This window comes from Trichosurus vulpecula, chromosome 7 (genome assembly GCF_011100635.1).
Source record: "Trichosurus vulpecula isolate mTriVul1 chromosome 7, mTriVul1.pri, whole genome shotgun sequence".
Taxonomy (NCBI): Eukaryota; Metazoa; Chordata; class Mammalia; order Diprotodontia; family Phalangeridae; genus Trichosurus; species Trichosurus vulpecula.
In genome coordinates, this window is record NC_050579.1 from 46893937 (window position 1) to 46906522 (window position 12586).

General features: G+C 45.6%; 9 non-coding genes across 9 annotated transcripts; 3 read left to right on the top strand and 6 right to left on the bottom strand.

Annotated features, from left to right (window-relative positions):
* Positions 1 to 1278: 1278 nt before the first annotated feature.
* TRNAH-GUG lies at positions 1279 to 1350 on the bottom strand. Its single transcript has one exon. It is a non-coding gene; the product is annotated as a tRNA-His (tRNA).
* Positions 1351 to 4168: 2818 nt separating this feature from the next.
* On the top strand, positions 4169 to 4241 carry TRNAV-CAC. Its single transcript has one exon. It is a non-coding gene; the product is annotated as a tRNA-Val (tRNA).
* A 527-nt stretch (positions 4242 to 4768) lies between these two features.
* Positions 4769 to 4841, bottom strand: TRNAV-CAC. The gene has a single exon. It is a non-coding gene; the product is annotated as a tRNA-Val (tRNA).
* A 444-nt stretch (positions 4842 to 5285) lies between these two features.
* TRNAK-CUU lies at positions 5286 to 5358 on the bottom strand. Its single transcript has one exon. It is a non-coding gene; the product is annotated as a tRNA-Lys (tRNA).
* Positions 5359 to 5642: 284 nt separating this feature from the next.
* TRNAK-CUU lies at positions 5643 to 5716 on the bottom strand. Its single transcript has one exon. It is a non-coding gene; the product is annotated as a tRNA-Lys (tRNA).
* A 290-nt stretch (positions 5717 to 6006) lies between these two features.
* On the bottom strand, positions 6007 to 6079 carry TRNAK-CUU. The gene has a single exon. It is a non-coding gene; the product is annotated as a tRNA-Lys (tRNA).
* Positions 6080 to 7201: 1122 nt separating this feature from the next.
* TRNAK-CUU lies at positions 7202 to 7274 on the top strand. Its single transcript has one exon. It is a non-coding gene; the product is annotated as a tRNA-Lys (tRNA).
* Positions 7275 to 7719: 445 nt separating this feature from the next.
* Positions 7720 to 7792, top strand: TRNAV-CAC. Its single transcript has one exon. It is a non-coding gene; the product is annotated as a tRNA-Val (tRNA).
* Positions 7793 to 8319: 527 nt separating this feature from the next.
* On the bottom strand, positions 8320 to 8392 carry TRNAV-CAC. The gene has a single exon. It is a non-coding gene; the product is annotated as a tRNA-Val (tRNA).
* Positions 8393 to 12586: the final 4194 nt, after the last annotated feature.

A 12586-nucleotide genomic window follows, 5' to 3' on the forward strand; every position in this document is an offset into this window, starting at 1 on the left:
CAGTTAAGGGATTTACCTAGAGCCACACAGCTGGTGTCTGAGAGATTTTAACTTAGGTCATTCTAGCTTAGACAAGAGCCCAGTCCTCTATTCAAAGTGCCACCAAGCTGCCCAACAGGCCTTGTGGGAAAGTACAAAGAGATAGCGAACCAAAGTAGCAGAAGCTCAGACGCACAGAACATATAACCCTAATACCTTGTGGAGCCCTAACTTGCAGCCTGGGGGAGAAACTTGGAAGCATAGACCAGGAGGATACAATGAATACTGGGTACCATGTTCCTCAGGCTGATAATGTAAGTTATACGTCTAGAATTCAGAAGGGACCTTAAAGACCATATAATCCAACCCCACTCCTTTTACCCATAAGAAAACCTAGGGCCAGAGAGGATAAGTGAAATCCTTGACAGAGATCTCACAGGTACTAAGCATTGGATATGAGATTTAGACACAGGATGACATTACCTGATATTCTGACAACAACAGCAACTCTGCAAACAATGATTCCCCCAAATGAAAGTGGAACCTAAAATAAAGACACAGGTCCCCATAGTGAATACGTATGTGTGTGTGTGTGTGTGTGTGTGTGTGTATGCACACCTATACATATACACACACACATATGTTTATTCTCAAAGCAAAGATTGCAATGGGATTTCTTTTTAGGACACTGGAAAAAGAAGGATGAAGTGACTGTGGAGATGGGGTCTATATAAATCAATCCGCCCAGGATGCTACACTACAAATTGACACTCATTTTGGATTTTTATTCTTGGCTGGGCTCTTTTTCCCTTCTTACTGAATCTTACAGTCATCACTATCCCCTCACCCCTCTCCCTTCACGGTTAGTGAACCGTGCAGCTTCTTGGCTCCGGTACTTGTTCTTGGGAGAAGGGAAGCTGTATTGTGGTGTCTGACCTTGTTTGGGCTGTGGAAGATCTTCCCTGGGTGAGGGGTTCTAGACTCATCTGGACTCGGGGCATTCACTTCTCCCCTTTCTCCTAAATTCGCATTTATCTTCAACTCCAGTCAGAAGGAAGAAGAGGGAGTTGGGGATAATCGACAAGAAGAGATCTTTGACTTTTGGCTTGTTTCGAAAAGGACTTCACTTTCACGACTGTTGCCTTCTCTGGGGACACTAGGACTGGGACCTTCTTGGAGTGTCTCTCTGGCATTTATCCCAAACTGAATAATGGTGCCAGACCTCTCAGGTGGAAGCCTTGGAGGCGATGGATTTTGACTGCAGTTTCCGTGGTGCGGGTGATGCAAAAACTCTCATACTGCCGTGACTCGGATTCGAACCGAGGTTGCTGCGGCCACAACGCAGAGTACTAACCACTATACGATCACGGCTCGCCACGAAATGAGACGATGCAACCTTTCCACTCAACACTTATAACACCATTTAAACCCTCCTTCCCAAGGAAATTGTTTCTTTTTTACCTATTGTTCTTCACTTCCTTTTCTGATGGCACCTATTTCTGCTCTAATCCAAACTCGCTTCCCAAGAGAGCAGTTCATTATAGAGAGTGCACTGTGAAACCAGTCCTAAAGGTACAATCAGAGCATGGCCTCTTCTCTCTCTCCCTCTCTCCCTCTCTCTCTGTTCCCCCACCCCCACCCCCTCAGGTCAGTGGCAAATCCTCTGGGGACTTGACTGGTTTGGATTTTTGTGGTTTGTGAAATTTTCCTCTTCCCTAAAAAGCAGCAGTCAGGGTCCAGGGAAAATGCTTTGGGAAGATGGGAAGGCGGTGACAGGTGCACAAGAGCTGGTTTCTCCCTTCCTCTCTCTTACTTTTTGCCGGGGAACTTGACTCCTGTGTGCCAGGAGATGAAATAAAACAGGAGGATAACATCCCAGGGGATTGAGAGAAGAAGCTTCCTCCTCACTTGCACCTTCACGAATCTCCACACCCCCTCCCTCCACCTCTCCTTGCCACCCGCCTCAGCATCCCCCAGCTCTGGTGAAGGCACGACCTTAGTCCTAAAAGAAGTAATTGAGAAGACCCTTCTTCCACATATCCCGAGGATCTGGAAGGCCGAAGGAAACCAGGGCATCTTAAGGGTAAGAAGAGACAGCCCACCATGCCCACCACTCCCATCACCCTTCCCCTCACCCCCAGCAGGTCAGCTAAACCAACTAAAACAACTAAACTTGATTTTAAATGAACAATTTCACCTAAAACTAAATGAAGAAAGGAGACACACCCTACCCGAGGGGGAGGGGGGTTGCTGTATGTGGGGAAGAAGATACTAGAAGGTGTCATACATATCCAATAAGCACTACCTAAGTTTCGGGAGAGCCTCGGTTTTATCCCGTGGAATTAATAGCCAAGTCAATGAATTGGGCAACGTAGCACGTTATAGAGTGGTTGCTCATTCGTTGCCTTCTATTGACTATAGAGCACCTTGGAAATCTATTGGTGTTTGTTCGGCTCAGCAATACTCTCTGTAAGAATTATGCCAGAGAAGGTAGTTTTCTCCTTTCGTACTTCGAGTCACGCCGCCTCCTCTCCCACAAAAGGGAGCAGGAAAGACCACTTGATTTTTTTTCCTACCTCTGAGTTCCCTGGCACAGGAAAAAAAAAAAAAAAGACAGTGAAAGATTCCTGGTCAAGTTGTTGTTCAGTCGTTTAAAAAGCGAGACCTGCCCCAGAGCTTGGGGGTCAAGGCAATTGTTTGTCTCCTTTCCGTAAGTCGATGGCTTTAAATTGCCAGTTGCCTCTATTCTCACTGAGAGAGGTGAGGATAAATTTTTCTTCTGCGATGCCAACGTCTCCGATCCCAGATGAAACATCCAGGCCCTTCCTCCCAGTTTCCAGCTGAACGAGGGAACCTTGTCACTTGTGAGGATAGATACGAAATACGTGATAGACACTAGGGAAAACAAACTGAGTTTATCCCAGACGGGAAGACAAATTCATTCTTCGCATTTTAACTCAGTGAATAAGGCAATCGGAATGTTCAGATGGTCTCTTCTTCTCTCCCCCCCCGCCCCAACATACATGCATGTTTACATTGAGTGTTTGATATACGGGGTTCCTGTTCATTGGGAGTTGCCCTATCTATCCCCTCCTTTTCTCTTACAAAACATAAGAGGAATTTATTGAGAAAGGCATTTCCCCAGCGTTCTATATTTCAGTCCTTGAAGGATCTGAGATTTCCTCCTTGTAGCTTTTCCCTCTGGCCAGAAATGGTGCCTTGCATAGTTAAGAGTGCTGTACAAATTTCTATAGGACTTTAAATCTCCCCCTTTGTTTGCAGAGTTGCTTCCACATTGATCGCCGGACTACCAACTTGTCTGCATACATTAGCCAAGTGGGTCTGAGGTGAATCACAGTTCGCCAAACAATATGGTTTCTAGCAGTCTGTCTTCCCAAAAGTGCAATAGCCAGTACAGGGTTAGAAGACCACCTTGGCGTTAGTTGTAGCATGACATAGCGACATGAGCTAACCGGTTCCTAGGGGAAAATACAATTAAAAAACAAAACAAAAATCGAAGGAACTGAAAGGTACATACGGACCCACCCAGAGTAATAAGCAGAGAAAGGAAAATAATACACTCAATGACCAAAAGTGTGTCGATGAAAATTTGAACCTTCAGATGAAACCAGTCTTGGCCTCGGGAAGAGGTGGGGAAGGTCTTTCCTACTGGCCCTACACACATAGATCGATGTTTCACTAGGGATGTGGAACGTGTCCTAGTCACTGTCAGGACACAATTTACTGAACCATTCCTTTACGGTTGAACATGCAGGCTCTTACCAGTTGTTATTGTTGCTTTTGCAAATACATAGCATGCGACTATGAAAGTCTTCAAACAGCTCCTTTTTATAGTTGTTGTCGACTTGGTTAACGCTTTCAAGTTGCACCGGGCAATACCTACCACTCCAAGGCGATGTACGCCTGAGAAGGAAGCTTCAGAGGAAGCCACCAGAGAAGCGGCGCAGAGGGCTGTGCCGGACAGCGGGACCTCCCTATAAGGGAGTTAGAAGTGCCGGACTTCTCCTCGGGGAGGCTGTCACTGGGTTACTGGAGAATCCTCTGTTCTGCCACAGAGTTCGAGGCCCTGAGGAAAAGCGTCCCTAGCCGAAAGATCTCACCGAGGAGCCAAAGTCGGCAAAGGATTTTCCGGAGCAAAGAATGAAGGGTGGGGGTGCATATGCGTGTGGTTTCCGTAGTGTAGTGGTTATCACGTTCGCCTCACACGCGAAAGGTCCCCGGTTCGAAACCGGGCGGAAACAACTCTTTGACGCCTTTCCTTTCCCTTTTTGACCAACTCGACTCACTTCGTCTCTCTCGGAACCTCTGGATGTCACCCTTCTCTCAACTGTTCCTTGCTGCTGCGGCTGCAGTCTATGTTGTTGACCTGGAGTGTGTCAGTCAGTCAACTAGCATTTATTAGAAGGCTGGTCCGCTAGAGGTGCCCAGCTGGACGTTGAGGACACAAAGGCAAAGGAGAGGGCCAGGCCTCAAGGAGCTCACAATATGGATGTGTGCATCTAGGGGCTGTGTGTTTGCTTCCACATAGCCTTTCCTCGTGTCAGGAACTCGCCGTAGATGCCGGGATGCACGGTCCCGCTTCGGGCTCGGAGAGTCCAGAGAGGACCCACTCGGCCTCAGCCCAGCCGATTAAGCATTCCGCTTCTGACCCTTTCCTGGATGGCCCAAGGGCGAAGGATGGGGCGGGGTACCCGTCTGTGATCCTAGGCGCAGGAAAAAACTCGCACTTTCAACTGTGGTGCGACAACCAGAAGCGCGCCAAAGAATTTGTTTCCGCCCGGTCTCGAACCGGGGACCTTTCGCGTGTGAGGCGAACGTGATAACCGCTACACTACGGAAACCGCACGCGCGATTCTTAGAGATGACTGGCATGTTGAGTTGGTCTTCGATGACTGGAAGAGAGCAAGGCTGATGACTGTGTAACTCTGCCTCACTTCAGTACACTTCACTCCAGAGTCAAGACATCACCCCGTGATATCACTTGGTCATCTTCGAAGACAAAGAACAATTATTACGTATGGAAAAGCTGCTACTGGTCTCGCAGGCAGAGATTTGGTCACTGGCAGATGCGCGCCTGGTTCTCCTGGCTCAGTTTACCTTTCCAACACCCTATCCTCCCCCCTCCCCCCACCACTGTCTCTCTGTCTCCTATCTGTCTCTGTTTCTGTCTCCGTCAGTCTCTTTCTTCCCCTCTCCCTGCCCCAGCTTAGGGTCTGAGTAAATGATTGAGTGTGTTGAGTGACTATTTCTTCAAAGAAAGTGGAGAGAAAAAAAACCCACAACTGCGCCCAACGTGGGGCTCGAACCCACGACCCTGAGATTAAGAGTCTCATGCTCTACCGACTGAGCTAGCCGGGCGAGACATCAAATAGTTTTCTTACCCTTCCCCCCACCTTAATCCCTCGTTCCCATTCCTGGAATACAGTCTCTCGTAGATTGTCCTTCTTAGAATCTTTTTGTTCTTTCCAGGGTCAGCACTCTCTCTCTCTCTCTCTCTCTCTCTCTCTCTGCTTAGTGTCTCTCTCTCAGTTTAGTCTCTGTCCCTCTGTCTCTCAGTTTAGCGCCAATGTCTGAGAAAATGATTAAGCCTGTTGTGACTGGTTCTTCAAAGAAAATGGAGAGGAGAAAAAAACTTACCGCTGCACCCAACGTGGGGCTCAGAACCCACGACCCTGAGATTAAGAGTCTCATGCTCTACCGACTGAGCTAGCCGGGCGACGCTTCGAATTCCCTTCTTACCCTTCCCCCCACCTTAACCCCTCCTTCACATTCCTGGAACACAGCCTCTCCTGGATTGTCCTTTTGAGAAGCATTTTGTTCTTTCTACAGGGTCAGTTCAGGGGCCAAGTCCTTCCTGAAGTCGCTCAGATTGTCTCTCGGTCTCTCCCTCTCTTCGTTCCCCTCCCCCAGGCCCTAGCTTAGGGTCTGAGTAAATGATTGAGGGTGTTGAGTGGCTGTTTCTTCAAAGAAAATGGAGAGGGAAAAAAAAAAATGAAAACGCAACTGCGCCCAACGTGGGGCTCGAACCCACGACCCTGAGATTAAGAGTCTCATGCTCTACCGACTGAGCTAGCCGGGCGACAGGGGAAATGCTTTCTTTACTCTTTCTTCCATGTTAACCCCTTCTTCTCCTTCCTGGAATACAGTCTCTCATAGATTGTCCTTCTTAGAATCCTTTTGTTCTTTCCAGGGTCAGCTCTGCTGCGCCCCCCCCCCCCCTCCCCAGCGTCTCTCTCTGTTTAGTGTCTCTCTCTGCTTAGTGTCTGTCTCTCAGCTTAACGCCAGTGTCCGAGAAAATGACTGAGCGTGTTGAGTGAGTGCTTCTTCAAAGAGAATGGAGAGGGGGAAAAAACCGCACAGCTGAGCCCAACGTGGGGCTGAAACACACGACCCTAAGATTAAGAGTCCCGGGATCTGCCAAATGAGGTAGCCGGGCGACAATTAGTAGTGTTTTTTTCCCCTCTTCTCCATTTTTAGATAGGAAGAAACTTAGAAGCTGCCTTTTAACTTAAGAGAAAGTTAAATTATCGGCCATACCCTTCCAGTTCTGTACCTTCCTAGTGTAAGGGATCATTGCTGTTGGGCTTCCTGAATTTTCGCACCTCTGCCATGAGAATGGTTCATTCGTGCTCAGTGAATGTACGCACCATCTAGAGTCCAGGAAGGTGGAAGGGGCGCTGAATCAAAAAGTATGGAGGGAAAGAGGAAAGAGACACACTCCTTACCAGCATAGTCACCCAGCGTATTTTGTGCACGACATACGGCTCATACTTTGGGTTCGCTGGTGAGATTTTTCACTATAATTCGGGCCATCCCGTGCACCATGCCCAGAGTTGCCAAAAGTAAGAGCTCAGTTTACACTAGACAACATCAATTGCTAGCGAACGCACTCTGCTCGGTCACGTAACTTTCTCGATTGCTTTTAAGCCACAGCTAAATAGGGGCAGAGAAGGTCGAGGGTGGAGCTAACCCATGTTTTGGTTTTGTCAAGGTATGACTGGCATTTGGACAAAAGACGATTGTAAACATATACAAGTTAGTGAAGGAAAGTTGGGGTCAAGAAGGATTCACCGAGCCCTTGGCACCTGAACTGACCCTGTGGAAAGAACAAAAGGATTCTCAAAAGACATCCTACAAGAGTCCAGAAATGGTAGCTACGGGTTAACGTCTGAGAAAGAGTAAAGAAAGCGTTTGCCCTGTCGCCCGGCTAGCTCAGTCGGTAGAGCATGAGACTCTTAATCTCAGGGTCGTGGGTTCGAGCCCCACGTTGGGCGCAGTTGTGGGTTTTTTTTTCTCTCCACTTTCTTTGAAGAAATAGTCACTCAACACACTCAATCATTTACTCAGACCCTAAGCTGGGGCAGGGAGAGGGGAAGAAAGAGACTGACGGAGACAGAAACAGAGACAGATAGGAGACAGAGAGACAGTGGTGGGGGGAGGGGGGAGGATAGGGTGTTGGAAAGGTAAACTGAGCCAGGAGAACCAGGCGCGCATCTGCCAGTGACCAAATCTCTGCCTGCGAGACCAGTAGCAGCTTTTCCATACGTAATAATTGTTCTTTGTCTTCGAAGATGACCAAGTGATATCACGGGGTGATGTCTTGACTCTGGAGTGAAGTGTACTGAAGTGAGGCAGAGTTACACAGTCATCAGCCTTGCTCTCTTCCAGTCATCGAAGACCAACTCAACATGCCAGTCATCTCTAAGAATCGCGCGTGCGGTTTCCGTAGTGTAGCGGTTATCACGTTCGCCTCACACGCGAAAGGTCCCCGGTTCGAAACCGGGCGGAAACAAATTCTTTGGCGCGCTTCTGGTTGTCGCACCACAGTTGAAAGTGCGAGTTTTTTCCTGCGCCTAGGATCACAGACGGGTACCCCGCCCCATCCTTCGCCCTTGGGCCATCCAGGAAAGGGTCAGAAGCGGAATGCTTAATCGGCTGGGCTGAGGCCGAGTGGGTCCTCTCTGGACTCTCCGAGCCCGAAGCGGGACCGTGCATCCCGGCATCTACGGCGAGTTCCTGACACGAGGAAAGGCTATGTGGAAGCAAACACACAGCCCCTAGATGCACACATCCATATTGTGAGCTCCTTGAGGCCTGGCCCTCTCCTTTGCCTTTGTGTCCTCAACGTCCAGCTGGGCACCTCTAGCGGACCAGCCTTCTAATAAATGCTAGTTGACTGACTGACACACTCCAGGTCAACAACATAGACTGCAGCCGCAGCAGCAAGGACAAGTTGAGAGAAGGGTGACATCCAGAGGTTCCGAGAGAGACGAAGTGAGTCGAGTTGGTCAAAAAGGGAAAGGAAAGGCGTCAAAGAGTTGTTTCCGCCCGGTTTCGAACCGGGGACCTTTCGCGTGTGAGGCGAACGTGATAACCACTACACTACGGAAACCACACGCATATGCACCCCCACCCTTCATTCTTTGCTCCGGAAAATCCTTTGCCGACTTTGGCTCCTCGGTGAGATCTTTCGGCTAGGGACGCTTTTCCTCAGGGCCTCGAACTCTGTGGCAGAACAGAGGATTCTCCAGTAACCCAGTGACAGCCTCCCCGAGGAGAAGTCCGGCACTTCTAACTCCCTTATAGGGAGGTCCCGCTGTCCGGCACAGCCCTCTGCGCCGCTTCTCTGGTGGCTTCCTCTGAAGCTTCCTTCTCAGGCGTACATCGCCTTGGAGTGGTAGGTATTGCCCGGTGCAACTTGAAAGCGTTAACCAAGTCGACAACAACTATAAAAAGGAGCTGTTTGAAGACTTTCATAGTCGCATGCTATGTATTTGCAAAAGCAACAATAACAACTGGTAAGAGCCTGCATGTTCAACCGTAAAGGAATGGTTCAGTAAATTGTGTCCTGACAGTGACTAGGACACGTTCCACATCCCTAGTGAAACATCGATCTATGTGTGTAGGGCCAGTAGGAAAGACCTTCCCCACCTCTTCCCGAGGCCAAGACTGGTTTCATCTGAAGGTCCAAATTTTCATCGACACACTTTTGGTCATTGAGTGTATTATTTTCCTTTCTCTGATTTTTTTTTTATTCTGGATAGTCCTGTATATGCCTTCTTCCTCAAATTTCTCTTCTCTTACAGAGAAATAAGGCTGTATATTTACGTGCCACAAATTAATTGGCCATTCCTTAATTGTTTGGCGCACTCTTTGTTTCCAGGGTTGGGTTTTTTTTCCTATTACAAAAAGAAATGCTTTGAATATTAAGGTGTGTGTCGTCATTTTCCCTTCTCTCTTGGTTTAGGGAATATATACGCAGAAATGAGATCACTAGATCAAAAGGTACGAACACTTCACCGACCGATCACATAATTCCAAATTGTTTTCCAAAATAGTCGAACCAATCTGTAAGTGAGCTCCACCACCAGTGAATGAGTTTTCCTTTCTTCCGAAGGTCCCTCCAATAGAGACTATTCCCATATTTTGCTATATTTGCCAATTTTCTGGGTTTGAGGTGAAACTTTGGGGTCATTTTGACTTTAGTTATTTTTCTTATTATTTGTGATTTGAAGCAATATTTCCTAAGATTGTTGATCATTTGAAAGTCTCTTAGAAACTGATCATATTCGTTTGAAGCAATGATCTGTTTTGCCAATTGGCCGGTGGTTCTTCGTCTTACATAAATGAGTAAATTTTCAGGCTATCGGACTTCATTCAAGTGGTCTCAGATTTAAGTTTTTCCTGTATGTGAAAGTCTACCTTCTTACGCTACATGTATTGATCCTTTTCCTGCAGAAGCTTTTAAATTTTCCATCGTTTAAAAAAAAACCCCTCTACTTTCTCTTTTAATATCATCTCTATTCCTTATTCTATTAAGAACTTCCACTGAGCTGTAGTTATGAAAGACAACTGCTTCCACTCTCCTTCAATTGTTAATGTGATACTTAGGTGGATCTTCTATTTGGTACTTCTTGTTCATTTGTTGTTTGTCCTTTGTTCAGGAAGGTGATGTCATGACTTGCAAGTGAATTGGATTTAAATAAGGGAGGGCTGTGCAAAGCCACTAGCCTCACTCTCTCCTCTGAAGCTATCTGGGTCCAGTGGCAAGATATAGATCAGGAGGACTGGAGATGGCCCAGGATGCAGTGGGGGTCCTACATCTTTTTAAGTTAAGGTCTTTCCCAGGTCTGAGTTTGACTGAGCCAACTTTTTGCAGCATACAATGGAAGAAGTTGGGCTAAATTTATTTTCTGCCAAAATAAGGTTCATTGTTCCTAGAAGTTTTTTTCTTTTATAAAAACATTTCTTATTAGTATCTCTGCATATATCCCCTAAGACCATCAATAAATCCTTTCCATTATTGGAAAGCCTTTTAATAATACCCAAAAAGAGGAGAAAATAGTTCAGCAAAGCTAAATAACACATATAAAATGTCTGACATTCTATGCAGAGATCTATATCCATAAAAAAACACTCTTCTTTTAGGTCAAGCATGGCATGATTTTGTCGTATTCAGTTTTTAGTCTTTTGTTGTTTTCTTTCCATTTATATTGCTCTGATTACTGTATGTATTGGTTTCCTGGTTCTGCCTACTTCACTTTGCAGCGGTTCAGCTATGTCTTCTCATGCTTTTCTGCATTCATCATAGTCATCAATTCATACAGGAAAAGGTGGACATGACTGAAAAATGACTTAACGATAGGGCATTAATATTTCATTATATTGCTATGCCTTAGCTTGTTTACTCAGTTGATTATTATTACCCCAGTTGATGGTCCTATCTACTTTGGTTCTAGTTCCTTGTTCCTACAAGAAGGGCTGCTATAAAATATTATGTTGTAAGTCAAATTTTTTTTAACATCATACACCTTAGAGCAGATGCTATCCATATGGGTTTATGGATTTAGTGTTATAGCAACCAGATGCTTTACAGGACTAGAAAAATAATCACAAAATTCATTTGAAGGAACAAAAGGTCTATATTGTTAAGTGAAATAATGGGGGAAAGTAGGAACGAAAAGGGAGCAGGATAGTATTTCCAGATGTCAAATTATTTTTATAAAACACTAATCGTTGACCCACCCTCAACCCTCATCGCTGCCTTGTCGAGGCAGATGGGCTTGCATAGCTCAAGCAAATTATGACCTATACCATGCAGGGTTATCTGAGACTGACAGGTGAAGGGTTAATGAAATATTCAAGATCTTCCCTGTACATTTATAGGCCTATGTGAATACATATGTTGCTCTTTCTCCTTAGTACAGGGACCAAGTTCCCAGGACTAAAAAAGTCACCTTGCCCTGGTTCCCAGGACTAATAGGTCAAGCTGCCCTTGGCTGAATCTTCTTCCTGGAAGTGTTGGCTGCCTTCTAGGAACAAATGGAATCCATCTTGTGTCCTTTTGAACACAGATATTTTGCCATATAAATCATGGATGTTTTACTTCTTTGGACTCTGGCCTGGTCCAGAGCTGCAACACATCTAGTGCACTTAGATACTCTAAGTCACAAAGGGCTCTGGCAAAAAGCCAATTAATTGGCCCGATGCCTTTTTTTGTCTAAAACTGGATATAACCTGGAGAGAGCCCTTACTCCTTGGAGTTCACCCATGGGGAGGACACTCTGCCTGGGACATTTTCCCAAAAGGGATTCTACAGGCTGAGCTGGGACTCCCTAGCCTAATGACCCAGATGTAGGTGTTCCCTGATTTGGTGATGTATGTAAATATATCTATTATTCTGCTAGGCTTTATCTTTATATGTATATTCCTATACTTCTTTAATCCTGCTTTATATTGTCCTTGTGTACAGAATAATTGTTATACTGATTCTAATCTAGTCTGAGCATGTTCATTATACTGTGCAATCTGATCCTGAAAATAGTTAAAGCAGCTTCACATATCTCCTTAATGATACAATAGGTCATAAGAGGAAATTCTGACAAAAGATGATCCACTGGAGAAGGAAATGGCAAATAACTCCAGTATCTTTTCAGAGAAAACGTCATGGACAGTTAAAATGATAAAAGAGATGATATCAGAAGATGAGCCCCAGCAAATTTGGAAAACTCAACAGTGGCCACTGGATTGGAAGAAAAATCAGTTTACATCCCAGTTCTAAAGAATGGCAATGCCAAGGAGTATTCAAAGTACTGAACAATTGCTCTCATTTCACATACAAACAGGATTATGCTTAAGACTCTTCAAGTTAAGCTTCAGCAATATGTGAACCAAAAATTATCAGAAAAGCAGGCTTGTTTTTGAAGAGGCAGAGGAACTAGAGACCAAATTGCCAATATTTGCTGGACTATGGAGAAAACAAGGGAGTTTCAGAAAAAACATCTACTTCTGATTCATTAACTGCACTAAAGCTTTTGATTGTGTGGATTACAGCAAAATGTGGTAAATCCTCAGAGATGGGAGTATCATATCATCTTACTTGTCTCCTGAGAAACCTGTATGTGAGCCAAGAAGCAACAGTTAAAACCAAACATGTAACAACTGATTGGTTTAAGATTGGAAAAGGAATATGACAAGGCTATATATTGTCACTTTATTTATTTAATGTATATGCAGAGTGCATCATGTGGAATGCTAGGCTGGATTAACTAAAAGCCAGAATTAAGGTTGTCAGGAGAAATATCAA